The 13,908-nt window shown below is 34.1% G+C and overlaps 1 protein-coding gene and 1 long non-coding RNA gene across 2 annotated transcripts in view; one reads left to right on the forward strand and one right to left on the reverse strand.

Moving 5' to 3' along the window:
• Positions 1-13,908, reverse strand: part of LOC142225770 (alpha-N-acetylgalactosaminidase) — a 336,310-nt gene that overhangs the window by 307,135 nt on the left and 15,267 nt on the right. The gene's annotated exons all lie outside the window — the stretch shown is intronic.
• LOC142225771 (uncharacterized) lies at positions 1,243-2,188 on the forward strand. The gene is made up of 3 exons (XR_012719410.1): positions 1,243-1,544; positions 1,609-1,714; positions 1,780-2,188. It is a non-coding gene; the product is annotated as an uncharacterized LOC142225771 (long non-coding RNA).

The following is a 13,908-nucleotide window of genomic DNA, read 5'->3' on the forward strand; positions in this document are numbered from 1 at the left end:
CATGATTCCACCTCTCGAACACCGGCCAATGTTCTATTCGGAACTGAGTTGAAGTTGCCTGGAGATCTGATATTCGGCGCTAAACCTAATGAGCTCGCCATGGAAGAAAACCGAAACGACATCCCAAACACTTTCTGTGAAGTTCACGAATCAGTGCGCAACAAAATAAAAATGGTCAGCACAGAATGAAGGCGAGATACGATCGTGCTGTAAATACTGAGGACTTCCAAGAAGAAGAATTGGTTCTGCTATTTAACCCGCAACGAAAGAAAGGATTGTGTCCTAAACTGCAAACACAGTGGGAAGGCCCATATAAAGTCATTAAGAAGATCAATGATGTTGTATACCGGATTCAGAAGGACGACAGCCCTAGATCAAAGATGAAAGTTGGACATCTGGAACGATTGGCTCCTTACGGAACAGGTTCTGTGCTGTGTTCGGGACGAACAGGCTTAAGCGGGAGGCAGTGTTACGAATTTGATAATTATAGATTTAAGCTTATTTAAATTATTTTCCGTTAATTTCAAATTCCAAATTGTAACCATAAAAGTTCGTTATCACTTGTTGGAATCATCTATTCATTTTCTAGTACTTTCCTAAATTTCTTTTATATTCTTTTGTTTGCTTATTCTCATATCGAAATGTTAGTTCTTACTCTCTCATAGAATAACAACCCCTTTGCTTTGTTATTTTACATTCTCATTTCATCTCATTGTCTTTTGTCATTGTTATTGTTGGTGTAGTAATGCGAGCATATATCTATGTGAGTGTATATGTGTTTGGCAGCCACCAGATGAATAACTTAATGGTCGTAGATTCTTCTGGCGTTGTCAAAGAATGTTCTGGCGTTGCCAGAATATTGCAGTGCTGCCAGAATGTTTTCGTATTGCCAGACCGTCATATATAAAAGCGCTCGCATGCTGCTAACGAGTCAGTCTTAATTAAAGCGTCAAACGAATAACATCAGTGTGAACGAATTGTAAAGTGTAAAGTCATAGTAAATAAATTGTAGATTAACGTTATTGAAACGAACAGTATTTTAATTGTCGGGTAATTAAAAACGCCTAAATATAAAAAGGTAACAATATACTTTATGGGGTCTTAGAGCAATATTTCGATGTGTTACAATGACAAAGTTAATATACCCCCCATCCTATGGTGAAGAATATAAAAATCAAGATATTGAGATCGGAAATGAATTCATTCCCAATAAACACAGGATGAGCGTTTTTCAAATGCAACAACTTTTCAGTTTGAGGGTAAATATAATTTTCAACATAAATTCAACTTGACTTGAAATAGCTCATCTTCAATACATCTTCAAATTGTTTGCGAATTACTTCCAATTTGCCAAAATGTTGACGAAATCTTTGAAAAGGTGTTGAAGATAATATGAGAAAACTTTGACAAAACACTACACTAAAATGCAACGAAAAAACCATGTGGTTTTTAATACTTATTTGTGCAACGAAGTTCGTGGTCAATTGCAAGAAATAAAAAAATGGAAAATTTTAGACAAATAACCAAATAGTTTATAAAAATAGGTAAGTGAAAATAAAAAATGAAATAAAACTTTAAGGAAGTCACGAAATGTATATCTCTTTGCAGAAAACTGAAATTATGGATTCTACGTTCTTGAAAACATTAAAAAGCTGGCCGATGAAAAAATTGTGGACAATTAACTGGAACTGCTTCAAATAGTTTATAATAATTGGTACGTCAATATGAAAAATTAAATCAACACTTTAGAGAAGTCACTAAATTTAAATCTCTTTGCAGAAAACTAAAATCTTTGGATGCTACATTCTTGCAAACATTAAGAAGCTGACCAATGAAAAATGAGTGGCTTATCGACAAGAAAAAGTTTCCAGAAACATTACAAGTGCAACCAATTAAAATTGTTAAAAACAAAAAATTGTTGAAATCAACAACTTCTGGATGAAAATGTGCATCACATCGTCAGTTTAATTCATATGTTATTATCAGTTTAAAATGGATATTTTGTGATTTCCTTCTGCTGGAAATCAATTCTAACACGCGGTCCAGTACGTTCCTAATTTCAAATTGCCCCCATGTTAATAAATTTTAATGCTGTTTTATGACACCAAAAAGAAGGAAATCGAATTATCAATGAAAAAGTGTTACTAATAATGTTTAAGATATTTAAAGTTTTGTTGTTTGTTTTTTTTTTTTTTTGTTCTTATTTGTTGATATGTTTAATAAGATTATTATTTATCAATTGGTATTGTAGTGTATTATGCAGTGTAGTGTATTATTATATATTTTATTTTGATGAAAATGAATAAATTATACAAAATTCATAGAATTTTGGCTTTGACTTTCAATTTGAAGTGGGGATATCATTCATACAAATTTAGGTTGAAAAGTATTTGCAACGATGTTAATTTTGAATTTGACTCGCATTGAAAATTGTTTGACCAATTATTGAGTAGCGATGCATTTCAATTTGAGGATAACACTTGAGATATTATTGCTAATATGTTGAATTTCAGTGTTGAGGGTAATGTCTGTTTTATGTTGAGAACGCGATTTTCTCAACAATTTCTCAACTTGAATATTACCCTAATCCTTTGAAAAAATGTTTGACAAATTGTTGAAATTTAGCATTTTTCAAACGTTTGTGTTTATTGGGTTGTACCATATTGCAATATTTCCCGATCCAGTGCAATGGGAAAATTTTTGATGCAATGCAAGCTCATTGTTTGGGATGAGTGCACAATGGCACTTAAGAAATCACTTGAAGTACTTAACTTCACACTGAAGGATCTTCGGCGAAGTAACAACATCTTTGGTGGTTTGACGATATTGTTGGCAGGCGATATTTAAGCAGACGTTGCCGGTATTTCCCCGTGGAACGCCTACAGATGAATTGAATGCTTCGCTGAAGGCATCAACTTTATGGAATGACGTAAAAACATTATCGCTAACCACAGTTTAACTTCAGAATGATCAAAGTGCTGCGCAATTTTCCAAACAATTGTTAGCTATTGGAAATGGAAAAGTCCCAGTTGATGCGATAACTGGTTTAATTACTCTTACCAACGACTTTTGCCAATTTGTATACTCTCAATTAGCTCTTATCAGAATTATGCACTGAATTTCACCAATCAATCAAAAATTGATGCCGATTTGGTAACATACAAATCCGTTGATTCCGTAACAAATCCAGATGATGTTGTAAATTACCCAACATAGTTTTTGAACTCTATGGATTTGCCAGGATTTCCACCACATAAATTGCAACTCAAAGTTGGTACCTTATCCTAGATAGCGCAAAATGAAAATTGTCTAGGACCCAAAATTTGATCACCCTAACTCATCCGTTCACACAGGAAAACACCTCAAGTACTTTAGCATCTCATTGTACACGGATGAAAAAGACTGTTTTTCATATGTTTGGCTATAAACATTATATGTTTGGAACACAAATTTTTAAACACAATATTTTTGAGTGCAAGCATATAATGTTCATAAACTAGCATAACATGTTTGGGACATATATGTTAATATGTTAGAACATATTATGTTTGGGACATAAAATGTTTGTAAATATAATATGCTTGGATGCAAACATATATTAATTTAGAAATAGCCTATAAACATATATGTGTTTAGTAGCTTGGAGCGCTATTTAACAGGGAGCGATATTGAACTAAGTTGGTGGTTGTTGCTTGTTATTACAAAATTAACATTTTATTTTTCCTTGGGCAATTGATCAGCTACTTCTTTGATCCTTACAAACTGTGTGGTCCGCTGTTCGAATCCCCGTCCGGCAAAAGGTAAATTTAAAATAAAAAAAATCATAAAATTGAATAATTTCTTCTACAATGTTTGTATTACAGAAAAAGGTGCTAAGGACTAGAAAATCTCGTGGAAGTGAGAAAGATGTGGGGGAATATACAATTAGGCAGAAACAAAATTTTGAGCATTCAGGTCGAAAACCTATGTTGTTAGCACCTATATTACCTGTTTATTTTCATTATGATTGTAATATATATAAATAAATAAATAAAATTTTGAGCACAATATTGTTTGGGAGAATTTTTTTTAAGCATATAATATTTTTGGGTGCAAAATGCTTCCAAACATATCATATGTTCACAAAATAACATATTGTTTTTTGGAAGACAACATTATTGAATTTGGATGCAAAAATACAAAATGTTTGGAACTTAGACTACCCAAACATATATTGTTTAGACCAATATGCTTTCAAACATATTATATATTGAAAGAGATCAAACATATAAATGTTTGGGCAATACCCAAAAATGTATATGCTTGAAGCAAAATATGTTTGGGAGTATATGTTACAGATGCGATTTTTTGTGAGGGTGTATTAATAGTAATCATTATTTTATTTTATTTCAATCCATAGAAAAATTTTCATACAATAATAAAAAAAAAATAAGTGTATTTAGTGTAATTTTATAGGATAGTTTTTAATATTACATAGAGAAAAAAAAGAAAATTGCTAAATTCATTAGATTTTTGGTTGAACAAAAGAAAATCGAAATCTCTATTGGTTTTTGTTTCCAAATTTGATAGATTTCACAGAATAAAACTATTAATTCCTAAAAATTAGATTATAATCGTCTGGTAACACTGACCCATAATAATTAACTTCCCAATAAACACAGGATGAGCGTTTTTCAAATGCAACAACTTTTCAGTTTGAGGGTAAATGTAATTTTCAATATAAATTCAACTTGACTTGAAACAGCTCATCTCCAATACATCTTCAAATTGGTTGCGAATTACATTCAATTTGCCAAAATGTTGACGAAATCATTGAAAAGGTGTTGAAGATAATATGAGAAAACTTTGACAAAACACTACCCTAAAAATGCAACGCAAAAACCATGTGGTTTTTAATACTTCTTTGTGCAACGAAGTTCGTGGTCAAGTGGAAGAAATAACAAAAAAATGGAAAATTTTAGACAAATAACTGCATTTGCTCCAAGTAGTTTATAATAATAGGTAAGTGAAAATAAAAAATGAAATAAAATTTTAAGGAAGTCACTAAATGTATATCTCTTTGCCGAAAACAAGAAAAAATTATGGATTCTACACGCTCACAAAAAATCGCTTCTGTAACATATACTCCCAAACATATTTTGCTTCAAGCATATACATTTTTGGGTATTGCCCAAACATTTATATGTTTGATCTCTTCCAATATATAATATGTTTGAAAGCATATTGGTCTAAACAATATATGTTTGGGTAGTCTAAGTTCCAAACATTTTGTATTTTTGCATCCAAATTCAATAATGTTGTCTTCCAAAAAACAATATGTTATTATGTGAACATATAATATGTTTGGAAGCATTTTGCACCCAAAAATATTATATGCTTAAAAAAATTCTCCCAAACAATATTGTGAATTATGAAAATAAACAGGTAATATAGGTGCTAACAACATAGGTTTTCGACCTGAATGCTCAAAATTTTGTTTCTGCCCAATTGTATATTACCCGACATCTTTCTCACTTCCACGAGATTTTTTAGTTCTTAGCACCTTTTTCTGTAATACAAACATTGTAGAAGAAATCATTCAATTTTATGATTTTTTTTATTTTAATTTTACCTTTTGCCGGACGGGGATTCGAACAGCGGACCACACAGTTTGTAAGGATCAAAGAAGTAGCTGATCAATTGCCCAAGGAAAAATAAAATGTTAATTTTGTAATAACAAGCAACAACCACCAACTTAATTCAATATCGCTCCCTGTTAAATAGCGCTCCAAGCTACTAAACACATATATGTTTATAGGCTATTTCTAAATTAATATATGTTTGCATCCAAGCATATTATATTTACAAACATTTTATGTCCCAAACATAATATGTTCTAACATATTAACATATATGTCCCAAACATGTTATGCTAGTTTATGAACATTATATGCTTGCACTCAAAAATATTGTGTTTAAAAATTTGTGTTCCAAACATATAATGTTTATAGCCAGACATATGAAAAACAGTCTTTTTCATCCGTGTACGTTCTTGAAAACATTAAAAAGCTGACCGATGAAAAAATGTTGGACAATTAACTGGAACTGTTTCAAATAGTTTATAATAATTGGTAAGTCAATATATTTCAATCAATAAATTTAAATATTTTTGCAGAAAACTAAAATCTTTGGATGCTACATTCTTGCAAACATTATGAAGCTGGCTGATGAAAAATGAATGGCTTATCAGAAAAAGTTTCCAGAAAGATTTCAAAGTGCAACCAATTAAAATTGTTAAAAACTTGATATTATTCCATATCAAGAACTTCTGGATGAAAATGTGCATCACATCGTCAGTTTTATTTGCATCCTATTATCACCTTAAAATGGATATTATGTGAATTCCTTCTGCTGGAAGTCTATGCTAACGCGCGGTCCATCACGTTCCTAATTTCAAATTGCCCGCATATTAACTAATTTCAATGCAGTTTAATGACAAAAACAGGAAGGAAATGGAATTATCTATGCAAAAGTGTTTACAAATAATGTTTAAGATATTTAAAGTTTTGTTCTTATTTGTTGATATGTTTAATAAGATATTTATTTTTCAATTAGTATTGTAGTGTATTGTGTAGTGTAGTGTATTATTATATATTTTATTTTGACGAAAATGAATAAAATATACAAAATTCATAGAATTTTGGCTTTGACTTTCAATTAGAAGTGGCGATATCATTTATACAAATTTTGGTTGAAAAGTATTTGAAAATTGTTTGAGACATTGTTGAGTAGCGATGCATTTCAATTTGAGGGTAACACTTGAGAAATTATTGCTATTGTATCGAATTTTACTGTTGAGGGTAATGTCTGTTTTTTGTTGAGAACGCGATTTTCTCAACAATTTCTCAACTTGAATATTACCCTAATCCTTTGAAAAAATGTTTGAAAAATTGTTGAAATTTAGCATTTTTCAAACGTTTGTGTTTATTGAGTTTAAACAAGATTTCAATATGATTGTTATGAATGAAATTACAAAACAAAACTTAATGAATGAATAGAAGAAGCACGAGATTTATATTAAGCAAAGATCATGAATAAAGAGGTACAACACAATGCGTAACAAACGTACAACTATAAATTTACAAATTTACTCTTTACTCATTCATTCATAACAAAAGCAAAAAGTAATCACAAATGCATGAGCGGAGTATAACATTCTCATTACTAGCACCAAAGTGTTATACGTATGGTTTCTTTCTATTCATTCATCGACTATGCTTACAAAAACAACTTTATATCACCAAATTATTGTTTGTTATATGTTGTACTCACCCAACCATCCATCGATGAGGCCTCAGCAAATTGTGTGGTTGATGTCTCGATGATAATTTTGCTAGAGATCAATAAGAGTAGCTAATATAAGCATATTAAATGCAAAGGCACAGTGTCATGAAACCGGACTTTTTAGTTATTGGAAAAATATAAATTAGACGAGAAAAAAAACTTTTTGCCTCTATTTACCTCCAACTATTTGTTATGTTAATTAATATTACATTTTAGCTTTCATATTACTTTAAATCTTTAACACCCAGAAAAAAAAACAAATAATTTTAATTTTAACAGAATCTGATTAACCCTCTAATGCCCAAGCCCGCCTTTTGGCGGGCTTCATTTAATAAGGAAGCTTTTAGTAAAACACACCTTAAGACAACAAAAATGGGCAAAACAAAAAGAAAACTTATTTGAAACTATTCAAGAGGCTTTGCAGCATATGCTGAATTTTACTGTATAAATTTTTCTTGCTTAGTTCTCTTGCTTTTGTGTCGTTAACATTGAAAATTTAATCCGCTGGCAAAAAATTGGGGCATTAGAGGGTTAAATTTACTACATTTGCAATGGGCTTTTCAAGTTGACTTTAAATTTAAAATTTTCGATTTTGTTTTTCTTTTTGGAATAACTTTTGCAAGGTAAAATTAAAATTCAATTACACATGAAAATGAACATTTGCTCTGTGAATTGTAGGAAGAGAAATCTACAAATATGCAAAGATTCACCCAAGTGGTTAAGGACTTTTCCTTTTAAGAAATGTTTATAGTTCTTTCTTAAGGAGATAATAACACTATGTGCTCAGCTTAAGTTATTTTTTTTTATCTCTGCTTCGTAGACTCCTACTGCACTGTGCCATGCGTGGGTATACCAAGCGATACTTTGCAATTCTTTCTTGCCCAAATCGAGGTTCCACCAAGGGGTCTGGCAAATATGTAGATGCTTACTCGTGGGGATTGAGCCTTCTAAGAATTTAATCCTTGGGGATTCTTTGGCATTGAACGAGTTTGTCCCCAACCGAGTTGACAGCGATATAATTTTCTTGGTATTTCTTCCTTATTCTTATCGACAATATGAGCTTCTTATTCGATTCCATAATTTTGCAATGGTCTTAGAATAATGCAAATCGCAATATATTGATTCTGTTCAAGAATAACTTCGAGGTTCCCTCGTGTACTTTCCTATGAAGACACATTAGGAAAATATATTTTTTAATGTCATAAAAAGGAGAATTTTTCTATAAATGTTACCCTATGAGTTTCTCGTAAACTTCGTATAGAAAAATTTTATAGAGGTATTACAGGCACAAATCAAATGATGGCGTGTTTTAATCACGATTTAATTTTCAGAAATTTTCTACATTGAACTTTGTGTCTATACTTGGCGATTATGCAAAAGGAAGGGAAATAATTTGGTTTCTTTCGGAACTATCAAAGCCGTCATTCAAGGGGAATATAAGATACATGGAATTTCACGTGTGGTGGAAATAATAAACCACCATGCAGCGAAATTCAAAGTCATCCACTGGGTTGCTAACTTCATGGCCCAGTGGACGGGTAACGACTGAAGTTATAAATTTGGGCAGCGACCAAGAATCAGATCCAATTAGTCGACCTGTAGACGGGTCGACTGGCGGTGACACTTTGGCAAGTCGAACCTTTCATTAATAAAGGAGCATTGGACGGTATGATTGAAAGGCAAAAATGGGGGAACTTGAGAACGCGATGTCTGGTATCTACTCAGAGGTGCGGAAAAAGTTTCCCGGACCAAGTCCTCGACGGCAAGATGCTGGATGGTATCAAGGATGATATAAGTTAATAGCTTTTGCGGACCAGAGGTCTATGGATTGCTTTAAAGCTGCATTGATGCTAATTGGTGAAGTTTGGGAAGGAGCCGCTTTGGAGTTAGTCGATAAAAAAGACACACCGGCTAAACCTAGAGCACATGCATGGATACCGGCAAACCCTCCTGATCCTGAGTCAATACTAGAGGGACTAAAAGAATGTAACCCAGATCTTCCAACCGCCGATTGGAAGGTTGGTCGTTTGGATGAGGTGGATGGACCAAGACGACATGCGGTGTTTATATTAAACATAGAGTCGCTGCCACATCTAGCCCAGACCCAAGGACGTGTAAGTTATGGCTTTCATGATATTCATATGAAGGTATACAAAAGCGATCAGCCAAAGGATTCCGAAACGGACAAGCCTCCGGTAGAGTCAGCAGTGAAAAAATCTCCTAGCGAAGCCGAAGGAGACATAAAAACTGCAGACTATGGCGAAAATCGAATGCGGGACGTTTCTACTGGCTCAAACCTCACCAAAGCTGAACCGCGGATTGTTGCGAGAGTCACCGAAATCTGTGAAGAGGAAGCCCTTTATGACTCAATTGAAGCGGCTGATGTGACGGTGGTTGAAAATTTGGATGGTTCTACGGTTCCTCCAGATAAATCTTCACCATTGTGAGGCCGCTTGTGCTGCCTTAAAAGTTCTCCTGATGAAAGGAGACATAGATATAGTTCTTATTCAAGAACCATACATATATAAGAACAAGATCTGTGAATTAAGCACTCCGGGTTTCAAACTTTTGCATAATAGCGGTAACGATATAAATCGAGCATGTATAATTGCTAAAAACGAACTAAACTTTTTCTGCTTCCTTCATTGAGTAATGCAGACACTGTCGTAGCCAGTCTAGAGATATCCAAATGCAAATATTGGGTATCTTCGGTCTACATGGGACATGATAGGGAGATGCCACCCTGTGCCGTTAAGACCTTAGTTGAGGAGTGTTGAATATGGTAACTCTGTACAACGTGGATGCTGTTAGCTTTGTATTTTCACACGTTTTTTATAATCATTCATTCTTAGTCGTACTCTTGAATTGTTAAGACCATTTTTGTTTCAGTAAATAAAGTTTAATTTGAAATAACTAAACTAAACAGGTTATGGGCCCAGGACACTGAAGCACATTGCGATTGGAAGTTAATTATTGAAATAAGAAGACTTTGAAAAGAAAAAGGAGAAAATGGCTGTTCCTTTCGCTCAAATAGAGAAGTTGGATAATAGCAACTATGATAGTTGGTCTATACAAATGAAAAGTGTCCTGATACACAGTGGTTTTTGGAAAATTACGAGTGGACAAGAAAAGAGAACTGCGGAAAATAATAAATGGGAAGAAATTGATGAAAAGGCTTTAGCATCAATTTGCTTGAGCATGAAGGCGTCGCAGTTGGTATATATAAGAGGATGTTCTACATCTAACGAAGCTTGGGAAAAGCTCAAGGAGACATATATACCAAAGGGTCTATTGCAAAAGGTATCACTGTACAAGCGATTGTTGGGTCTCTCCATACCTGAAGGAGGAAATGTTGTCCAGCACATTAACGAATTTGCTGAGGTTACTGAGAAACTCCATGAGACTGGCATAGACATTCAGAAGGAGCTTCTAGTAATTATGTTGCTCTCGAGCCTTCCAAAAGAGTTCGATAATTTCGTTGTTGCAATGGAGACTCGAGACGCCTCGCCAAGTTATTCGTTGTTGAAGCAAAAAATCCTTGTAGAGGGAAATAGACGACAAGAACAACATAACGAAGAAGACATATCAACACAACAGCAGGCATTCGCAGCTAAACCCAAAGGTAGCAACAAGAAATACAACGCAAAGAAACTGTTCAAAGGTAAATGCTATAATTGTGGAGTAACGGGACATATCGCAAGTAAATGTGATAAAGGAGAAAAAAAGCAACAGGCGCTAACGATGCTAGCTGCAACAGAGACATCAAATTTGCGAAAAGAGAGTTGGTATGTAGACAGTGGTGCCACTTCACATATGTGCAATGATCGTGCTATGTTTGTTCGATTCAATGAGCATAGAGAAATAATAGCATTAGCAGGCGATAAACATATTACAGCCGTTGGTAAGGGCGACATCATCATGCACAATAGCGGATACGAATTGTTGTTGAGAATGTTTTATATTCACCAGAGCTACAGGCAAACTTTATATCAGAATCTAAGGCTGTGTACAAAGGCTTGACAGTGAAATTCGATCAATACGGCAGCATACATAAGAAACAGGTGTCCTACGAAGATTTTGGGTGATAAAACACCCTATGAAGTATGGTAAAAGCCGAATGTAAAACATTTAAGGACATTTGGTTCAAGCGCTGTTGCCCTTGATAAGAAGAAGTCAAAGTTTGAAGCAAAGGATACTACATGCATTATGGTCGGTTTTTCTACGACTTCAAAGGCGTACCGTCTGTTCGACAGACAGAGGAGAAAAGTTTTGAACATCGAGATGTACTATTCAATGAGGAGCAGTTTCATAATGATAAGATTGAGAAGCCGAATGTAAAACATTTAAGGACATTTGGTTCAAGCGCTGTTGCCCTTGATAAGAAGAAGTCAAAGTTTGAAGCAAAGGATACTACATGCATTATGGTCGGTTTTTCTACGACTTCAAAGGCGTACCGTCTGTTCGACAGACAGAGGAGAAAAGTTTTGAACATCGAGATGTACTATTCAATGAGGAGCAGTTTCATAATGATAAGATTGAGAAGCCGGAGAATCATCTAACTCTATATAGCGATGGTCAAGACCAAGAGCAAAATTCAACAACATATACTGAAGGTGAGAACATGTTGTATTTGCTACTGATGAAAATATCCCTCTAACAGTTCGACAGGCTCTTTCCTGCAAAGAAGAGCCGCAGTGGTAAGAAGCCAAGGAAAGAGAGATGGAAGCTCTCAGAAAAAATCAAACATGGTTGTTAACAGACTTACCTAAGGGACACAAGGCAATACAGTGTAAATGGGTTTATGCTCTTAAGAGAAATCGAGATGGAGAAGTAGAACAATACAAGGCTCGTTTAGTAGCGAAGGGATGTAATCAAGTATATGGAATCGATTATAATGAGACATTTTCTCCAGTTCTTAGATACTCTACTATTCGGTTGATAATGGCGTTAGCAGTGCAAGAACAAATGCATTTACACCGTATTTAAACAGCACATTGTACGACGAGATTTATGTGCAACAGCCAGAAATTTTCAAAGACCAAGAACATCCAAATAAAGTCCTTAAACTGAAAAAGGCAATATATGGCCTGAAACAAAGCGGAAAAGAATGGAATACACGACTTGATAACGTGTTGTGCTCAATGGGGTTCAAAGCTTGCGAAAATGAACCCTGCTTGTATAAAAGAAATACTAAGAACAACATGGTTATTATTGGTGTATATGTTGACGACTTGATTATTGGCTGCAAGGACAAACAAGTTGTTGTTGAAATAAAAAATCAGCTCTTGTCAAATTTTGAAGTTATCGATAAAGGTGAAGTACGCCACTTCCTAGGAATAGAAATTGAACGCGAAACAGGTAGCATCAAGCTGAGTCAATGTCAATATATACGCGATATTTTGGAACAATATGGAATGGGTGAATATAAACCATTGTCGGTTCCATTAAATGCAGGGTATCAAACGAAATGCAATGGCAACTGTGAAAAAGCAAATCAACAGGATTATCAATCTCTTGTTGGTGCTTTAATGTACTTAGCCATATCTACAAGGCCAGATATTCTCCATTCTATTCCAAAGATGGCACAACGAAATTCAGATCCACATGTGGAACACATGTCGAAATTGAAACATATATTAAGATATCTGGCGGGAACGATGAATCTGAAATTACAATATATGCCAAGTTCGAACACATTAGAGCTATGTCGATGCAGATTGGGGAGGTAACTCAGAGGACCGGAAATCACACACAGATTTCATATTCTTCTTAGGTTCAAGTCCAATATACTGGGAATCGCGAAAGCAAAAGTCGATAGGTCTAAGCAGTACCGAAGCTGAATACGTGGCTGCTTCTGAAGCCGCAAAAGAGGCTTTGTATTTGAGAAGAATATTAACCGAATTGGACGTAGAAAATAATGGACCCCTTATACTACGAGATGTTGAAGGCCTTAGTAATCCGCTCCACTGCGAGTTCGATATCTTGCACATTTCTCATATTTGTCTCTGTTATTTCCGGTATCATCATATTGAACGATTCCCTATACCTATTCCAGTCAGCTTTCCTAACATTTGGCGGAAATATGGTCTTGGTGATATGACCATATTTCCGATGGTTGAACCATGTTCTGGCGGTGTAACAGAGGCTCAGCGGTCATTTCCTATCGAGGAAATTGTGTCGGAATATAGAATAAAATGGGCTTTAAATAGCTTTGGACCATAGCTTGGGAATTTCCATTACAATTAGAAATCATTACGATTAGAGAAATAAAATAATTTAATCATTAGAATTGAATTTAGATAAAAATTTGAGTTTACTAACTGATTAGATTAGAAATAATCAAAAATCTAATCACAATTAGTGAGATTAGCATTTCTAATCAAATCTAATCAAAAAAAATAATTGATTAGATTTCTTACTAATCGTCAATTACTAATCGTCAAAAATGGCTAACTAATCATAATTAATGAATTTTTCAACCAAATAAAATTTCTAATCCAATTGCTAATCATTAGGATTACTAATCATTATTCCCAAGCTATGCTTTGGACCATACAAATCCCCCGGACCTGATGGAATTACTCC

The sequence above is a fragment of the Haematobia irritans genome, chromosome 2 (assembly GCF_050003625.1).
Source record: "Haematobia irritans isolate KBUSLIRL chromosome 2, ASM5000362v1, whole genome shotgun sequence".
NCBI classification, from domain to species: domain Eukaryota; kingdom Metazoa; phylum Arthropoda; class Insecta; order Diptera; family Muscidae; genus Haematobia; species Haematobia irritans.